Source organism: Argiope bruennichi, chromosome X1 (assembly GCF_947563725.1).
Source record: "Argiope bruennichi chromosome X1, qqArgBrue1.1, whole genome shotgun sequence".
NCBI classification, from domain to species: Eukaryota; Metazoa; Arthropoda; class Arachnida; order Araneae; family Araneidae; genus Argiope; species Argiope bruennichi.
In genome coordinates, this window is record NC_079162.1 from 23673561 (window position 1) to 23691441 (window position 17881).

Below are 17881 nucleotides of genomic sequence, written 5' to 3' on the forward strand. Positions count from 1 at the left end.
GAATTTATCGTAGCAAATAAATAGAATGCATATTAATAAGTTGGGGAATAAGTTTGTAACTTAACTAATTAATGATTGGTTAATGCATTAAATATCTGAACCGTGAAGCATTGTCTGAACAATTCTCATCAAGTTAAATGTTTACAATATGTAATCCTAAGATTTATCTTAGAATTTAAATAGAGCCTCCAATCTCCAGTTGAAATCTAATGCATCCAGATATGAAGAATTGCCTTTCAACTCGAATTACTTTATTCCTGAAACTGAGAATTTAGCTATATTAAGAGTATTTATTTTGACACATTTCTCTTTAAATGCTTAATTTGCGATGATATTTTACATACTCCCTGCACTTAAAAACATTTTTATGAAGCAAAAGTTATAAGTGAAATAAACTGCAAAAAAATCATGTAGGAAGATTGCCAGACGAATGGAAAGAAACTTTTAATAAATCTATCGCGGCTGAAAAGTTGATTATCTTGCAAAAAATAATTTAACAGATATATAATTTTATGTATGAGATTGCATTATGCAATATACAAATAGCTTTACCCATCCTCGTTACTTCTTTTATTATTATTCTAGTTTTTCTAGTAATTCAAAAGCAATCGCTTATAAATCTAAATGATCCGAGATTAATGACCCCGAATTCCAAGAGGTATTTGTAAAGTATTGTAGTGAGGTATAAAGCAGTATTATGCTACTTGTTTTATATACATTGAAAATCACTAAGAGATGTGATTACATTTTTCAAAATCTTTGTTTCATAATATTGCAGACTCAAAAAATTGATTATAAACTGTGCAATAAGGCGAAAATTTGTTTTTGACTTAAAAAAAGTAAACAAATACACCAAATGCATCGTTGCATATCGAAATCAAGTGAAGTATCTCATTTCTGCGACAAAAAATTTAAATTGCGTGATGATGGACGTGCTGAGTAAGTGTTGCTGATAAGGATTACGAAAATGTTCAGAGCGATAAGAAAGAAAAATGCATTCGTAAAAATTTCAATATTTTCCATATTCTAAAAAAGAAATAACATCTAATTCAAAGACAACCGACATTACTCAACTGCCATGAGATTTTGGGCTTTCTATGCTTCATGATTCCACTGCCGAAGCGAGTTTATGGAATGCAATAAGATAAACTGTTTAGCTGAATATATTGTTCTGAGTCACTGTCGATCAAGTAAGTTGGTATTTCAACGAACAGCTGATGAGACAGCACTGATTTTTTCCTTAATTTAGTTTTGGTACAAGAGAGAAACAGTATTCACATTCAATGTTTCTTCAGATAGGCTATTTAGCTTCAGGGTGTTATCAGAGAATCTATTAACTGGGCTCTTCCCTCCAATTACATAATAAATTTCCCATTTCAATTGCAAACACTCATGATACCATCCCTTCATTATCATCTCTTAAACTAAATTTATATGTTGTGGTTGAATAGGTTGTGACCCATTCAACTGGCAAAAAATGACTTTTTTCAATTTCTGTCATGAAATTCCTAAATCAAATTCCTAATTAAAAGCAAATATTTTCAAACTTTGATTAGTTTAATTCATCTTCTATTCATTTTTCAGAGAGTGGCATAAAACATATTTCTATAATTACAACTGATTCTCAAAGCATTTAAGCGTTAAAACAAATCTGATTTACTGCATAATTCGGAGTAGAAGAATTCTGATTTCGCTCCCGTATGAAATCAGGATTCCGTGACTAATCATAATCAAATAACATCATAAAAAATTCTTAAGGATATTAAGTAATAATTCATGGAAGTAACGATCAGTACGTGCTTATAATGCAGGTTAGAATTTTTTTTCTTCTTTTATTCAACAAATATTTCCACCCAGCACATGAAGCGTAATATATTAAAACATGAAAGACGTTTGAAAATATTAGAAACCTTTATTATTTGAAAATATTTATAAAAACTGATGATTTTTTGGTATTATTTTATATTTTATTCCGGGACTTCAAACTCAATTTGATTGTTACTAGATGGGCCAGTATTTTTTAAATGATGATTTCATATCATAAAATACAATGTTTTTTATTATATTGCCTCCCAAAATTAGATTCATAAATTCTTAATTTTTGAAAGAGATAATATTGATATCTTTAGATTTCAAAATATCAAGGAGTCCGTAAAAAGAACGATGACATTAAACAATATATATGAATAAAAAATTGGGTATGGAAGTCTCAGTAATACTAATGTCATGTGCTTTCAATATCTGGATTTGGAAGGTGTAAAAGTTCAATAATGGCCTAATGATCCCAAGTCAGGATTTGGATTGTTTGGATCTGTGACATTTTCATTCCGATACATTCATTGTCAAGGTGCTATGAATCGTATCCTAGAGTCAGATTATACAGCAATTATATAATTGATCAAATAAATTATTTATAATCATGTTTTTTTCAAAGACAGTAAAACGCTACCTACAAAGCTGAAATCATATGATAGAATCAATTACTTATGAACACTGCAAATAAAGGAAATTCTTTAGTTAACACACAGGCCAATATTTTTGCTCATAGACAATAATGCTCTTCCTCGTCAAGTCTCTAAGGTTGGATTATATAAAAATGTAAGATATCATTCGAATGAATTAGCTCTCTTATTCATCAAATTTGAATCGTATGAGAATGTGCGAAATGCACTTCATCAGTAGAAATGATGTTCATCAAATGTTCTCTCGAATGCTCCAGCAGCTGAGATGTGCATTTTCAGAATAAAAAGGAGAGGGGGATGGAATTCAATAAACCTGCTCTATGACTTTAAAAATTCACTGAAATCAAGATGTGAGGTCTGTATTTCTATGGAAAGGGGTTAGACACCTCATTAAAGAAGGATTTAAGCAAAAGTAGCGAGATCATTTTCAGATTAATAAAATAGCAATCTGGAAGCTTAGGGGGAGTGTCATTTCATATACTTAAAGATGTATTTTTTTAAAAATCAATTTCTTTCAATATATTTTTTAAAATTCTGACAAGCAATGTATATTATTATTATTATTAATGTTTATATGCATGTTCTAAGAAGGATCAATTCTATTTGGTTATAATTGTATCAAAAAACATTTTATGCCATCTTCCACATATCTTTAGAAAAAATTTTTGGACTTTGCTTCTCTTTTACATGATTTTGTGTTAAGTCTTTTTATAATTTAAGTGTTATAAGTTTGTATAGTGTCTTTTCGTGATTTTTTAAACAAACTTTCGGATTTTTCATATATTGACGAAAAATAAAAAGACATTATCATAATTATTAATTGAAAAATACATCTTCTCAAAACCTTTAAAATCAGATCTATGGTGCAGTCTCATGGTTTTATGGACATATACGTTTAGTGGACAAAGTAGAAGAAATGTCTATTTCTTTGTTTTGAACAAAACTTATAAATGGTCTTCATTATTATCTATAAAAACAATTAATAGTTAGATAATTAAAAATATACTTATTTTCAGAAAGTGACGACAACAATCATCGTTATAGTTTCTTAAAAAAACCCGGCTCGATTTAGATGTCGGCTTTTTAAAAAAAATTACCATTCATACCTAGGGATATTTCTTTTTTTCCGAGGCATTCTACCAAATTTACAATTATATAAAAACTATATATATTATAAAAATATGGTATTACATCTTTGTCTCTTAAATGCTAAGAAGTATTAACCAGATAGGAAAATAAAGGCATATTATTCGAAGCAACTACATGAATGATGCAACTCGGACATTCGCAAGTCATTATCGTTCATTACATCGTTCATATGACTAACCAAATTCACATTAAAATCGAGATTCATAATATCCAATGTTTGCATTTTTTCGAAACTTACTTCCATGTCGCAAAAATAGTGCTATGGATAATAAGAATAACTTGAAATTGGTTTCTTTTTTTTTAACACTATCCCGATTTCAAAATATATATGTATATTTTAAGAGGATACTATTCATTTTGTACTACAATGAAATAAAGAATATCACATCTGAATCAGCATTCTCTTCTCCAACGGAAGACAAAATTTAAGTTCAAAACATATACAGTAATGAGTATAACACCGGTTCATATGATCGTGTTTCTAATAATTATTAAAAAGTTAATTAGGTTCTAAAATTTCAAATTCATGCTCTTCTTTTGTACAACTTTGCTATTCAAATATATGCTGAACCAAGAAAGTGCGAAACAAATTTAAGCATCCTTGAATATGCACATAAATTATTAAATTCACTTCAAAAGAGAATAACGTTAATAGAATATTTTCTCAGAGGATTTACATTCGTTTCAACGCAGAAGGACAGTTGAAATTTGCTTTTTCATAATAACATGAAGATCCTTAAAAACATTTAAAAGATCCATTTAAAAAATATTTTAAGCAACCATTTAGATTTTAATTTGTTTGTTGAAATACAAATTTTCAAAAATAGATTAAGAAACTCAGTTTTGAATTTATTTCAAGATATTGTTAGAAAATCAGGCACTAATTTTATCATTGGAAAAAAATTATTAAGATAAATGTACAAAAGAAAGTTTTTTTTATGGTTATATACAAATAACTGTTGAAGTAATTTATTTAAATGTATATAACAATTACAAAAGCATATAGCATGTTCTTATTTAAGATGAATTACAAGGTTAGCTTTGAAATGTAGGTCAATATTTTAGCTAATAAAGGTAAACTGAATGATAAAAAGACCAGAATAAATAATAACTGCATAAACAGAGACGCATTTAATCTTAGGCGCCATAGAGTTAGAGAAAATACTTATTTCTTCCAAAAGACCCATTAAAACCGTCTGGAGGCTCTACAGTTAAATGTATACACAAACTTATCATTAACAGTAGTTTTTCAAATAGACACATGCGCAAAGTAATGTAGGCGAAAGATCTTAGAGATATTCGTTTTCTTCTAAATATTTGTTTAGTGGGAAAAAGCAAACAAAAAAAATCGACAAATAAAATTCGCCAACGAAACATGTAAATAATCTTAATCCATTCATCCAGGTAAATGAATTAAATACAAGATAAAAATTATTTGCAAAGAAAACAGTATCGGATGGCATTGATCATGAAATAGGTATATTTAGAAGTGAACAGAAACCAGTTTTATTCAAATACACTTCGATTCAGGCAATTCATTAACCTTTCGTGTTGCTTTATTATTTGCATTCGAAATTCTTTTGAAAGTAAAGATATATTAAAGCAGTTGACTTTCTTGTCGATACTATGTAAATAAAATGATTAATTATACCGAAATTCACTATTCTGTTACAAATAAGTATGATGAAAATGTCTATTGTTTTAACAAAATTGATATTTAAATACAAGATAAAATAACTAAAAATTGTATTGAATGCGTTTTGAAGAACAATTTTTAAAATCATTTATTTTGATCTTCGGATGTCTTCCCCAGTGTTTAAAATACTATGTAATAATTTTAAAAATCAATATTATTATATTTAAAGATTTGACTAAAGAAATAGTTAAATTTTAACGATGTCCATAAATTTATGCATTTATGAATAAATTTAAATTTAATTCTCAAGTGTAAAAATATTTACATACTTTCGTAATCATGGAATAAAATTGTAAATGCTTGCGCTCTTTTCTCCGCCTCGAATAATTTCTAATTTTATATAATCAGTTATATAACAATTTGAGTGTAAGGGATTTGAATCTTAAGTGTTTCAGATTTTACCGGAACCTGATTAAATTCGAGAATGAACATTCTGAAAGAAAGATTAATAATTATTTCACAATAATGTGTAGTTTAAAAACATAGCAGTATTGGTAACAGTTAGGGAATTTAGAACAGCCAACTATTTTCATTAAAATTGCAATAACTAAACACTGGTTTTTACTACAATATTCTTCGAATGTTGAAAATTAAGGCTCAATGCATTTAAAGTACGGGTTTATATAGTTTTTTTTTTATTGAATTTCCTTTTTTACCCATCGTATACCGAATTTAATATGAAAAGAATGAAACAGTAAATTGATAAATAAATATTTGTATAAAAGCTTTCATGCGAATAAAAATTTATTTACATATTTTCCTTGCATTCAAAAGCAGAAATAAATACAAAAATGATAAAAACAAAGATGCAATAAAAGTTTTTTTTCACTTTACAGAGAGATGAAAACGAATCTTTTTGTAAATAACGAATTTAAATTACTAAAAATTTTGAAAGGATTCTTCTAATTTGTTAAGGCCGACCTTCCTCTTGTACGGCAACTATATTTCACTTTCAATTCTAAATCAAACGTCACCTATTAACTTTATTCTGAAGTCTAAGTGTCAATTTTTCTTTCACTTTATTTTCAGGATAATCAATAGTACTTTTAAAAAATCTTTTTTTAATATTTCACAACAATTTAAAAATTTTACTATATATCTTAAAAAAAGTTTTTAAAATTACTTTTTATAAATACCTAGATAATTAAAAAAATCAGCATTCAATTTTATTTCACAATTATCTAAATCACTATGCATTTAACATACTTTAAAATGATTTAAGGCAAGGATAATTTTTAAATCAATGCTTTAAATTTAGTTCAGCATTAACTTGTTAAAATACTGACTTCTCTAAGCTGTTTCGGGTAACGCTGTAGCATGAGAAATAGTAGTGATTCGTCAGTTCAGAAACAAGCAATGGTCCGAAAAAAATTTTATAACAAAATATAACTGAAATGCAGATTTTTAAAAAGCAGATTTGTTTCTACGCAAGTTTGTAATTCTATTTATCTGAATTTTGTTTAAAAAAATTATAGACAACAAGTTTTAAAGAAAGAAAACAAAACAGTGTTAAAGCAGATGAGTTTCGGTCTAGGCAAAGTGAAAGAGAAACCAGTTTCGTGTGATAACTAACAAAATAGCGTTTAACCAATAACTAACAAAAGATTAACCAATCAGGAGATAAAGGCAAATTTATCGTGACAGGGATAAAAAAAAAGAAGCATTGTTTAGCCAATCGTGTGCCAAACTCAATGGAAGGAATCTTTGGTTTTTGCCTTCCGCTAGTACGCAGTATGTAAATTTTATTGTTTTCTTGAATTAATGATTGATCAGTCCGAACTTGTGTATCTTCATTCATTTTCTGTCTTTTTTATATTACTTATTTTTTTTTTATTCATCGAGCTCTAAATGAGGAATAAATAACCAAACACAACCAAAAACGTAAAAACATGCTTTTCAAAAATTATTGGGAGGTGCTCAGCTTTGTAACCTTAATGGAGGAATCGCGCTCATGTGAAAAAACTAAAATTTTATAATATCTATTGCGAAAGATAATGGCAAATTAAAACATCATTAGCCGTAAAGGAATTGCAAATACAATTACTGATATTTTATAAAATGCATTTACTTCCTTCAATGAAATCAATACAATTTTGAGAAGCTTTTCTATTTTTTTTTTCGTTATTTTTTTAATCAATATCTTTATTTATTAAAAAGCAAAATGATAATAATAATAATAATAAATAAATAAATAAATAAAAAATAAACCACGTAGTTTTTTTTAAGTTAAAGATGCTAATTTTACATTTCTTCAAAATTAGATTACTCCCTGCTGTTTAATTTAATGCAGAATTTATCTTCTCAGGTTTTTCCCCACTGCTACAATATCGGAATATAAAGTCTTGAATTATGCGTTAAAATTAGAAATATATTGTCACATTTCATCATAGCAATTTTTTGAAATAAAATACTAATGGAAATCCAGTGCGGAGAAATTATTTTCTGGTAATACCCTAAGACAGAAACCTAATATGATAAAATTTCGAATAAACGCTCGTCGCTGTCTCCCTTTTAAAGTGAATATCAGTTGCGGAAAAAATTTTGATTGCCATTAATTTCGGAAGAATACTTGATGTGCATTTACTTAAAATTCATGTAAATAAAACAGATGTCTCCTATTTATTTTATATAATGTGAATTAAAAACAATTTACTTCTGACTGAAAATTTTCTAACTATGAAAAGAAAATGTATTCTTGTATTAGTTCATAAAATTTCATTAAAAATATCGTGCGATCAAATGCTTAACAAAAATGAATTGCTCTTTTCAATTTTCCACATGAAAATCGAAAGAGGCTAATTTTCTATACAATAACATTTTCACTTGATTAATAGTTATTAAAATTACTTTATTTTTAAAATTATTTTAATAGAATTTATTTTCACTTCAGGTGGGAATGGTATCAATTTTTTTAATAAAATAATTTATCCGCGTAAAATGATTTACTAAGATAATTGAATGAGATTGAATCTCGAAGCAAATATACATAGTCAACATGAATAATAATTAGATTTTAATAATATAGATTTCAATTGCATATTTAACTGAGCTAAATCTGTTTTCGAAATTTGAAAATTAAAATTAATATTTCAGGAAGTTTAAAATGCTTTATTAAATTTTCGACGAAAATGAATCTTTTTTTCGTATTATTTTTTTTTTGTTATATATATATGAGCCATATAAAAAAGTTATATGTCTTTTGAAATATTTATATCTAAAACGCATATTTTACAGCTAAACGTTTTACTTTATAGCATATTTCCTGTCATATAAATTTCATTCTAAAGGTTTAATATTTTATGATATGCAAAATTCTTTGAAATTATTTCTCTCAAACATTCTTTATCACAACTATTAATTTGATAATATTTTTAGAAGTTTGAGATAATTAAAAAATCTTACATATATTTATATGAACCATGTAAAGAAAGATATATCTTACTAAATATTTAAACATATAGTTTGCATTTAATAAATTTTGTATTCGCATAAAGATTTGAATTATTAAGATATGCAGCAACTGAAGAAACGGTGTATTAACAATTTATTGTCAATAAATAAAAAAATGACATATGGGGAGACATTTTGTAGCTATAGATTAAAAATTGAATACATTAGCGACACCCTTTCATAAATACATTTTCAAATATTTTTGGTGCAAACGCTAATAGGAAATTTATTTATAAATGCATACCTCAAATGTACAATACTAAAACTCATTTTTTTAAACTGAAAAGTCAAAATATTTAATGACCCTTTATTAATCACATCCGGAGGACACGTCTGAAATGGGGGAAGGGAAATTTTCTGCACGGTAGTTGGTTCCCGCTTTTTCGGTAGTATTGGTCTTTGGGACTATTGCCGATGATGAGTGTGTGCTGCTCGTACTGGGACTTATTATGCTTGATTATATGTTTGGGGGAAGCTCGGGCATTCAGCTCACCCCGAGAATCTTGGAAAGCGGGGTTAATTCTTTGCGATTAAACCTCGGGTAGTTAGTTACACGGAAAGAAACAGATGTTCTCCTGCCAGAAAACATGGAATTTCAATGACTGGCGAAACAAACTGAAAATTGTCGGTGGGGTTGAGAATGATGCAAAAATTAAGAATTCCATGATCAAATACAAAAATAAAACAAAGAAATTAAAGAAGAGAACGCATAATATCATTTCTTATAGACCACCTATAGAAGAAAAAAATTATTTGTTTCAATGGGCCCATCATCCTTTAAAAAGATGTTTAAAGAAGATAAAATAAACACGATCTGGTTTCGACTCAAAATCAGGAAGTGAATTAAGTCACAACTGGGTTTTCAATATTATAAATTCAAGCAAAAAGTCAAAAATTGTCCTAAATCCTGCATCATAAAATGAATATGTTGTGGAGAGGATAAACATGAGGTTCTTGACTGCGGCAAAACAAATGCCGCCTCATTTGCACACATTTTAAATAGAAATTTACTTCTAACATCGATTCTAATCATGGTATGAGACATATCGAAGAAAGGCCGATTCCTTAAGAAAAAGAAATGAGTAGAAGGACACCAAAAATAAAAATCTGTGATATTAAATCGACAGAAAAGTGCAGTAATATTAATCATGCATGTGTATCCTCACTTCCGCAAAAAGCAATTTGCAACAAATTGGACAATATTTTCTTTGCTGAAGAATCACTCTGCCGAAATTCCATTCCACATTTTGCTTATACTTAAAGAAGGTAATCCCAAATCTGAAATTGAGTAAACTGAAATTAATGCCAATAATGGTTAACCGAGATTACAATCGCCCTCAATATTAGATAAAAAAGTCTTCAAATAATTCTAATTCGCATATACTGTATCCTAAAAGGCACTATTGGATTAATTGCTGAGATTACTGAAAAAAATTCTTGAAAAGTATTAAAAAAGTAAACTAATGATCAATGATGATGATTTCAATGTCAAATGTACTGCGAGAGGTCTAATGGAAACTAATGACAGAAGAAGACAGTCTTTATAGTTTTTATATTGGGAAGGTATGAATATCAGAAATATTCCAATCTTCCTCAAAACATCGATTCATCGAAACCCAAAAATATTTATTTATTTTAAACGATATAATTTGATTAGGAAATCTGGTCATCGCCCAACCTTAAAACACCTGTCTAATCGTCTGATGTGAAATCCACTCATAATTTGAACGACAATACTGCAGTGCAAACGTAGAGGTAAATAGGATCTTTAAAAATATCAATGAAACGATTCGAGGTTTGAGGGAGAGATTCCTATTTCCCTGATTCATTTTCTGATTTTAGAATATGTTAAAAGCCCTTATAATATATTAAATGCTAAAAAATCTTTTTTATTGAGCAATTGCATTTTTACACCATTTTGTTACGTAATGTTGAAGACGAAATATTTAAAACTATATTTCTAAATCGGGTAAAAATCAATAAATGTTAGATAAAATTTCTCCCTGTTTTTATATGATGTCACATCATAATTTTGACTACTTTGCTTTTACTCTTTCAGAAAAGAAGCCATTTTTCATCACATGTTTGCATTTTTATTCCAATCTATAAACTCATTTTGAAGACTTTCTTAATGTTCAGATTATTGCCCCCTCCAAATTTGAAATTTTATTCTAAATTTCATAATAAATTATTATACGCTGAAATGTTTTACATATGAAAATTCCATCTTATAAAATTTAATTTCAACTTTAACACTTTATGTTATTACATTTAAATACCTTTATCCGTCACTATATAGCTTCCATTCTATATAGCTTCCATTTATCACCTTCAGTCATGTATAAAATATTCAAATTAACTGATTGATTTTTCTCTTGATATTTCTTAATCACTAGAGTAACCCTAAGCCTCCATCTATAGTTTTGTTATAAAGCTCAAAAGTTCTTCGGGATATTATTTTTCAATGCAGTTTTACAATCCTTCAAAAGAAAAAAAAACTAAAACTAACTATTGGATATCTCGAACTTTCTTCCCAATTTCGACCCTAGTATACAAGAAAAATATCGAAACTTGCGTCGTTTCCGATGAAACATGACCCGCATATTATATGTGCACCTGAGGGCATAGAAATGATGGTTACGCTTGTGGAAAACTGAAGATAACCATAACCCTCCAACATAACATCCAACTTCTCTGGATTATCCGGAAGTCTATTCGAAGTGAACTCCCGTTTCAGTCGCTTCCCGTTTTTCTCCGGATATCCGCTTTTTAACTGCCGGGACACGGGTTTATCACAGAAATTCTCATTGTTTACGTTTCATAAGTTTTTGCTTGTTTATGGTCTTTTTGCTATCAAAAATAAAGTTATTGTTAAGTTTTATAGTCGATGTTTAATGTCTGCGTCATTGATTTAGGCTCCTAGTATTGTCCGAGCTAACGGAAGATTTCTTACAATGAAGGCGATGAAATCTTTTATTCAGATAACAGTTTGAATTGAAAGAAGAGATTTATTGATATGCTGGTTAAAATGAATCAAATTATGAAAAAAATTAACGCCGTAAATCTGTTGTAAATGATTTTGAGGAATTCGATCAAGGAAAAAAAAATTGAAGGTTTGTAAGATTACTGTCTTATCTTTTATAGCTATGTTATTGAAATATTTATTGCTTACATTTTGTGATAACTATGTTTATTAATGGCAATTTAAATGGAATCGGAAAACTCCGATTTAGTAAATTAATTGTGTTAAAGATTATAATATTACATTATATTTCTTTCTTGCATTATTATTATGTTTATTGAAAATGCTCGCTATTTTTTTTACGCTCTTCTCGCTTCAGATATTTATACATTCATTTTCGTTAAATGTATGTTCCATTTTTTTTATACTGTTGTAGCGCTTCTGAGCATGTATCTTTTAATTTTGAGCTGAAATTAACATTTCCATCTACATCTCACTCTAAATACCAAAGTAGAATTAGGATATTTGTTTATTATTATTAGAAAATGCGATTATTTATTTGAAATTACTTATTTTCTCCCTATTTTGCAATTTTTAAAGCACATAAAAGATTAGAAAATAAATTTAATGTCTAAAAACAATATATTTCGTATACAATTTAATCTGTAGTATAGAGAAAAGAGAAAGGTTTGAAGTTATGTAATTAAATATTTTGGAATAAGATTGATTTTGATGCCAGCTAAAACATTTACATTTTTTCCCTTTGCTTTTTCTTAAAATAATTTTTATTCATCACGCATTTTGTTGCAATTTCATTCTAAAAAAACGCAGTTTAGAAAATAAAAATTTATATTTTTTTTGGGCATGTACAAGATTAGCTATTTGAAATTTATAATAAACATTTAAAGGAAAGTTTAATATAAAAATAATTTATTATTATTCACTTGAGTCATTTCAAATAAATTCTTTAATTAGAATGAAAAAGTTCATTTCTTTAAAAGTACTAAGAAATTTCTTAGACTTTTAAGTGTAAGACATTTATGTCATGCTTGTTCTTTATCTATAATGCTGAAACTACCATGGGATTTCCGACAATGGAAAGCTTTATAATCGTTTACTTAGAATAGCTATACAAATGAACCAAGATTATATTAACGCTTATTTAACATCAGAAGGATGAATCTCGCCGATTTTAGTTTACTAATCTCGGAAATTTGCGAATTGCTCAACTAGTAAGAGAAAATTATAACAAACATTGCTTTGTTTAGTGCATATAGTTTCTCTAATTTGAATTAATTTCTACTAATTTTTTTAATTATTTACCCTTTTCAATTGATTATGCTCCAAGCTGAGAGAGCCAATTCAAAATGTTCATTTTGCAGTAAAATTTGAGATACTTGTCTGATTTCTTAATTAGCATATTTATGTAAAATAATCTTAATTGAACTAAAAATTATATCGTAAGGTAGAATTATGTATTGGGAAAAATATCTAAATTATGCTCTTTTGATTAACAAATATATGAAAAAATTATATATTTCAAAACAATTTTAAAACTACATTGAAAATCTGATTACAATGGATAATAGAACTATGCAGTTCATATAAAAGAAATATGTTAAAGACTAGTATGAACTATATAAGCAAAATCTAAGAGTTTTTTCGCCATCGAAGAAAAGGAACATATTGAACATATTTTAATATAAACTTACTTTAAAAAGTCAACCAGTACTTAAAATATGTTGCAATAAAATTGTTTTTCCGGACATCTGGCATCATTTCTCTGAAAGAGGAAAATAGAAATAGATTAGAATTGAATAATTATAGCAACTAATAGTAATCAATTCTAGAAGTTTTACCGAAGATGAAAATTTTACTAAAAAAATTGCGGGCACATTTGGTGAATGTAAGTAGAATTCCAATGTTTTAAAAGTACTGAATTTGAGCTTGAGAGCACACTAACTACGGATTATTTTCAATTGCATTACATTCCAATCCTTAAGATGGAGAACAAAGCTTTTGCCAGAAATGTTAGATGACGCCAGAAAAGCAGCAGATGTCTTATTTATAACCAAATTTACATAATCGCAATCATTTTAAAAATTTAAAAAGGTGTTCAAATCTTCAACAGTACCACAATATTGTACAACATTCAGAATCCAGAGGAATCCCGCATACCATTATTGTACGATAAAAGACAATATTTGAAAGGCATTGATATATCTAAAAGCAGCGATACAGTAAAATTCTGGCTCAAAAATATTAGCTGTAGCTTAACAAGTCATTTGAGATTTTATTCCAAAAAAGCAAAAGGGTCAGTTTTTCATTAAAAGCCAAATATTATACAAAATTGTGAAAACAATATTGAAAATTTTACATTGAACGATATTTTGAAAATTAATTATATTGCACTTGTATTTAATTTGTAATACAAGAGCGATGTAATTTAATATTTTGAAAATTAATGTAATTCTACATTTTTTAGCGCTGTGAAGATACTACTGTAAATTACGTATTTAATATTACACTACAAAGGTAATTCATTTTTATGTGTTTTACCCGAAGTGATCCTGGATGCATTTTCTATATTATATATACTGGTTCCGGTTTTTCTTACTGACTTAAAAATAATCCTATTATTAGTAAGATCTCTAAGTTTACCCTTTATTTATTTAAAGCAAAATAAATTAATTGCAGACAATGAAAAGTAAATAAAGGAAATTAAAAGAAGTAAAATAAAAATTATGATGTATAGATATAAACAATTTTGCTTTAAAAAAATTCTTTGATTAACTTTTATTATAAATAACACATACCAGAAATATCATGTTCAGGCAAACTGTCAAGAACTTTGATAAACAACTCTTTTTTTTGCAGACAACTTTATTAAATTTAAATTTGAATCAATATTAAGGTAAAATAAAATTTAAAAAAATGTTAAATAATTTTGGAAATGAAATATTTTTTTTAATTCCCCATACATTCACAAGCTATTAATTTTGAACATAATTCTTATAATTTATTCTAAGAGTAAATAATATTTACGAGTAAACTTCTGGGCTTCTACTAAACTTGCCTTTCATATTTTCCTAATCTTCCTTACACTGACTTTCATTAATGGTTTGAGAATAAGAACAATTTAAATTCTTCTGAAGAGACTAGAATTGAGATTGTCAGATGAAGATGGGAATTATTTCAATGAATACATTTCTTACTCTTGATCTATCCTTCATTCCAAGCAATAAATTTCTTGCAAGCGCTTTAGTTTCCACTTTATACATTAATTTAGAAAAACAAGACCCCCCCCCATACTTCAGAAATTTAAAATTTGAAAACCATGATTCGAACTTAATTTAACAGCTTATAATTCTTTTTTACGTGTTTCATTTAATTCGAATTAATAATTATGCATTATTAAAAATTTATGAAATAATATTTAGGTGCGAAATAATTTATTAATTGTAGGGATTATTAGATGAATATTAAAGATTATTAGGCCAAAATTCATTGTGGGAAAATAAACTTTTACAAAACTTTTACTATATTTTCCAGTTACCTCCATCTAAGTGCACAATGAAAATTCGAGTCGTTCATAATGTTTTAAGTGAAATTTATTCCATTTTTTTTGAATACTATTTTTTTTAATATAGGAAATATGTCTGTTTAATTTTATCTAGATAATACTGAAAAAATACTTAGCCAATACATACCATGAGTTATCCGCATATTTTGTATGTGAACACATTTTAAGAACCAAAACCCTTCATTATTACCGCTGAATTTTTACCTTCATACAATTATATCATTGCTTTATTTATTTTATTCATTTTTATGTAAAATCATCCGCAAATGCGAAGACAAATTAAGCTCAAGTTTTATCCATTTATTTCTTATATAATTTTACGACTTTTCAATCGTCAGGGGACATGAATCGTGAGAGAAATCATGATGAGAAGTTAGAAATTCGAGCTGCAATTACGAAAACTGCTGAATTAATCAGAAAATCTGCTACATCATTGACTTAGATAATTGCGTTTGTTACGCATTGAACTCGGGGTGAATTATTGCGAGAAATAGTGGGATTAAATTATTTGAGTCGAGTATAGAACTAGAATATTAATATGTATTTTCAGAATGTATACCTTGTTTTTCCTTTGCATGTATTCTCTTTAGTTGTGCATTTGTTTATCTCCTCCGAAATATTTGTGGACAAAATTTATTTCTATCTTTAAATGTAATAAAGTATTTTGTTATGTGAATGCAATTATAATAAAAAGTAAAATTAAAATGATATATAATTTTTTTCTAAATATTAACAATTGAAATAAATCTCATAAGGAAAATGCACAAATTGGGAAATTGAGTTCGAAATGAGATTTGGAATATAGCTAATATACCATTAAAGCGTTCATTCATTAAAATATTAAAAGGCAATGGGTGGACAGTTCCTAGAAAACCTCTAAACTTCCAACCTAGCTTATCAACCAGTAAATTCTCACTATTTTCCAGAACAAAAGAAACTTAATGCAGCGTACGCAATTGTTGAGCAAATCGTAGTGGTAAGTATTGGGTGCAATTTTTTTTTTTTTTAATTTCAAATTTAATCAACAATTTTCAAATATTTTAACTAATATATTGTTTTTATGCAAAATTAAATTTTTATTCATCTGATACCTGAGTTATAATTACAATTTTTAACAGTAACGTAATTATAAAAATAACTTAAATAAAAATAAGTCTTAACAGTAATTATTCGTATTACAAAGAACTCTTATTCGTGAATTTTAGAAAAGTATTCTTCATTTATTAATTCTTAGATGCTTACAAGAAAGAGAAAAATAATCGTGATAAAAATATTAGAAACAAAATAGGTTTTCACATTTTGTACTATTAATAAGTGTATTGTTCCTAAGATCAAAGTCTGTTTAGATCTGTTGGGAAACTAATTCCATTTACATTCAATATATTTTTCTTTCATCAAGAAGTTCGGAAGTATACCAAGCATATCAATTAATCTAATTAAAAATTGATAATACACAGTGATGAACTATTGATTGTATTTTAATACGATCTTAACGGTAATTTGTCATGTTCAATGAAACTAGCAGAATCATACATAACGCTTTATACAATTTTTTACTTGCCTATAAAAGTATCACAAGGTTAAACAAGAAAAAAAAAACTGAACACCTGCTCTCTATTATTTTCTTTCGATCGTTAAACATAGGACCATCTGCTTACATGTTTAATAAGTAATCAGCTACTCTATGTAATTTCCATGAGGAAAACAGTTTTTTAGATTTAGAAAGAAGAATACATAGCTATTAAAAGCCTTTTAATGAAATTAGGATGAACATGGTAATATAAATTATTATTTACTACTGTCAAAGAATTATTTAACATCATTTAGCAAATTTAATCAAAAATTAACTTTTAGCTATAATTAAAGCATTATATTTTAATAGTTATTCTATTCACAGAAATTACTAATATTTTTATTGAAAGTATTTGCAGCTTCTTAATTTGAAATAATTTTGAAAAATATAGAAAAAACTTGCTTCGCCAATCGAAACCTGACTTCAAGGTGTTTAGGCACTTACGACATTATCAAGCTGCTTTAACTCTGGACAAACTCAGCAACTTACTAATATAAAATCCATGACGATAATTTGGATGTCATTTTCTCGGAATTTGTAAGATTTTGCACTTTTTACGTGTCCTTCTCTTGCCAAGCTTTAGAAGCGTAAAAATTCCAAGCACAAATAATAAATGTATACCATACTACTTGCAGAAGTAAAATTAATTTTTCTCTATCGAGGAAATATGTGAACAATCTTTGAATTTTGACTAGTCGTACTCTTAAACGCTTCGCTAAACAAATTAACATTAGTAATAACATATTGGGGTCCCCTATCTTCATATAGAGAGTCAAACTTATCTCCAAAATATCAGGATTTCGCTTCCCAGGTGCAACTAACCGAAGTATCATTGAGACGATTGTAAGTTACTCTTATTGCATATGAATCCTCTTATCCTATTACAATATGTATTATATCCAATTTTATTGCTAAACAAAAACTAGATTACCCTAAAAATGATAAAAAGGGACTCATATTTTATGTTCTAATGACTTGGAGAGGAAAGAAAGGTCTTTTACCAAAA

At 27.4% G+C, this 17881-nt stretch overlaps 1 protein-coding gene across 3 annotated transcripts in view; it reads right to left on the bottom strand.

Moving 5' to 3' along the window:
- Positions 1–17881, bottom strand: part of LOC129958200 (small conductance calcium-activated potassium channel protein 1-like) — a 603543-nt gene that overhangs the window by 455756 nt on the left and 129906 nt on the right. For all 3 annotated transcript variants that reach the window (XM_056070473.1, XM_056070474.1, XM_056070471.1), the window contains exon 4: positions 13432–13502. The gene's annotated coding sequence lies outside the window, so the exon portion shown is untranslated. The remainder of the gene's footprint in view (positions 1–13431; positions 13503–17881) is intronic.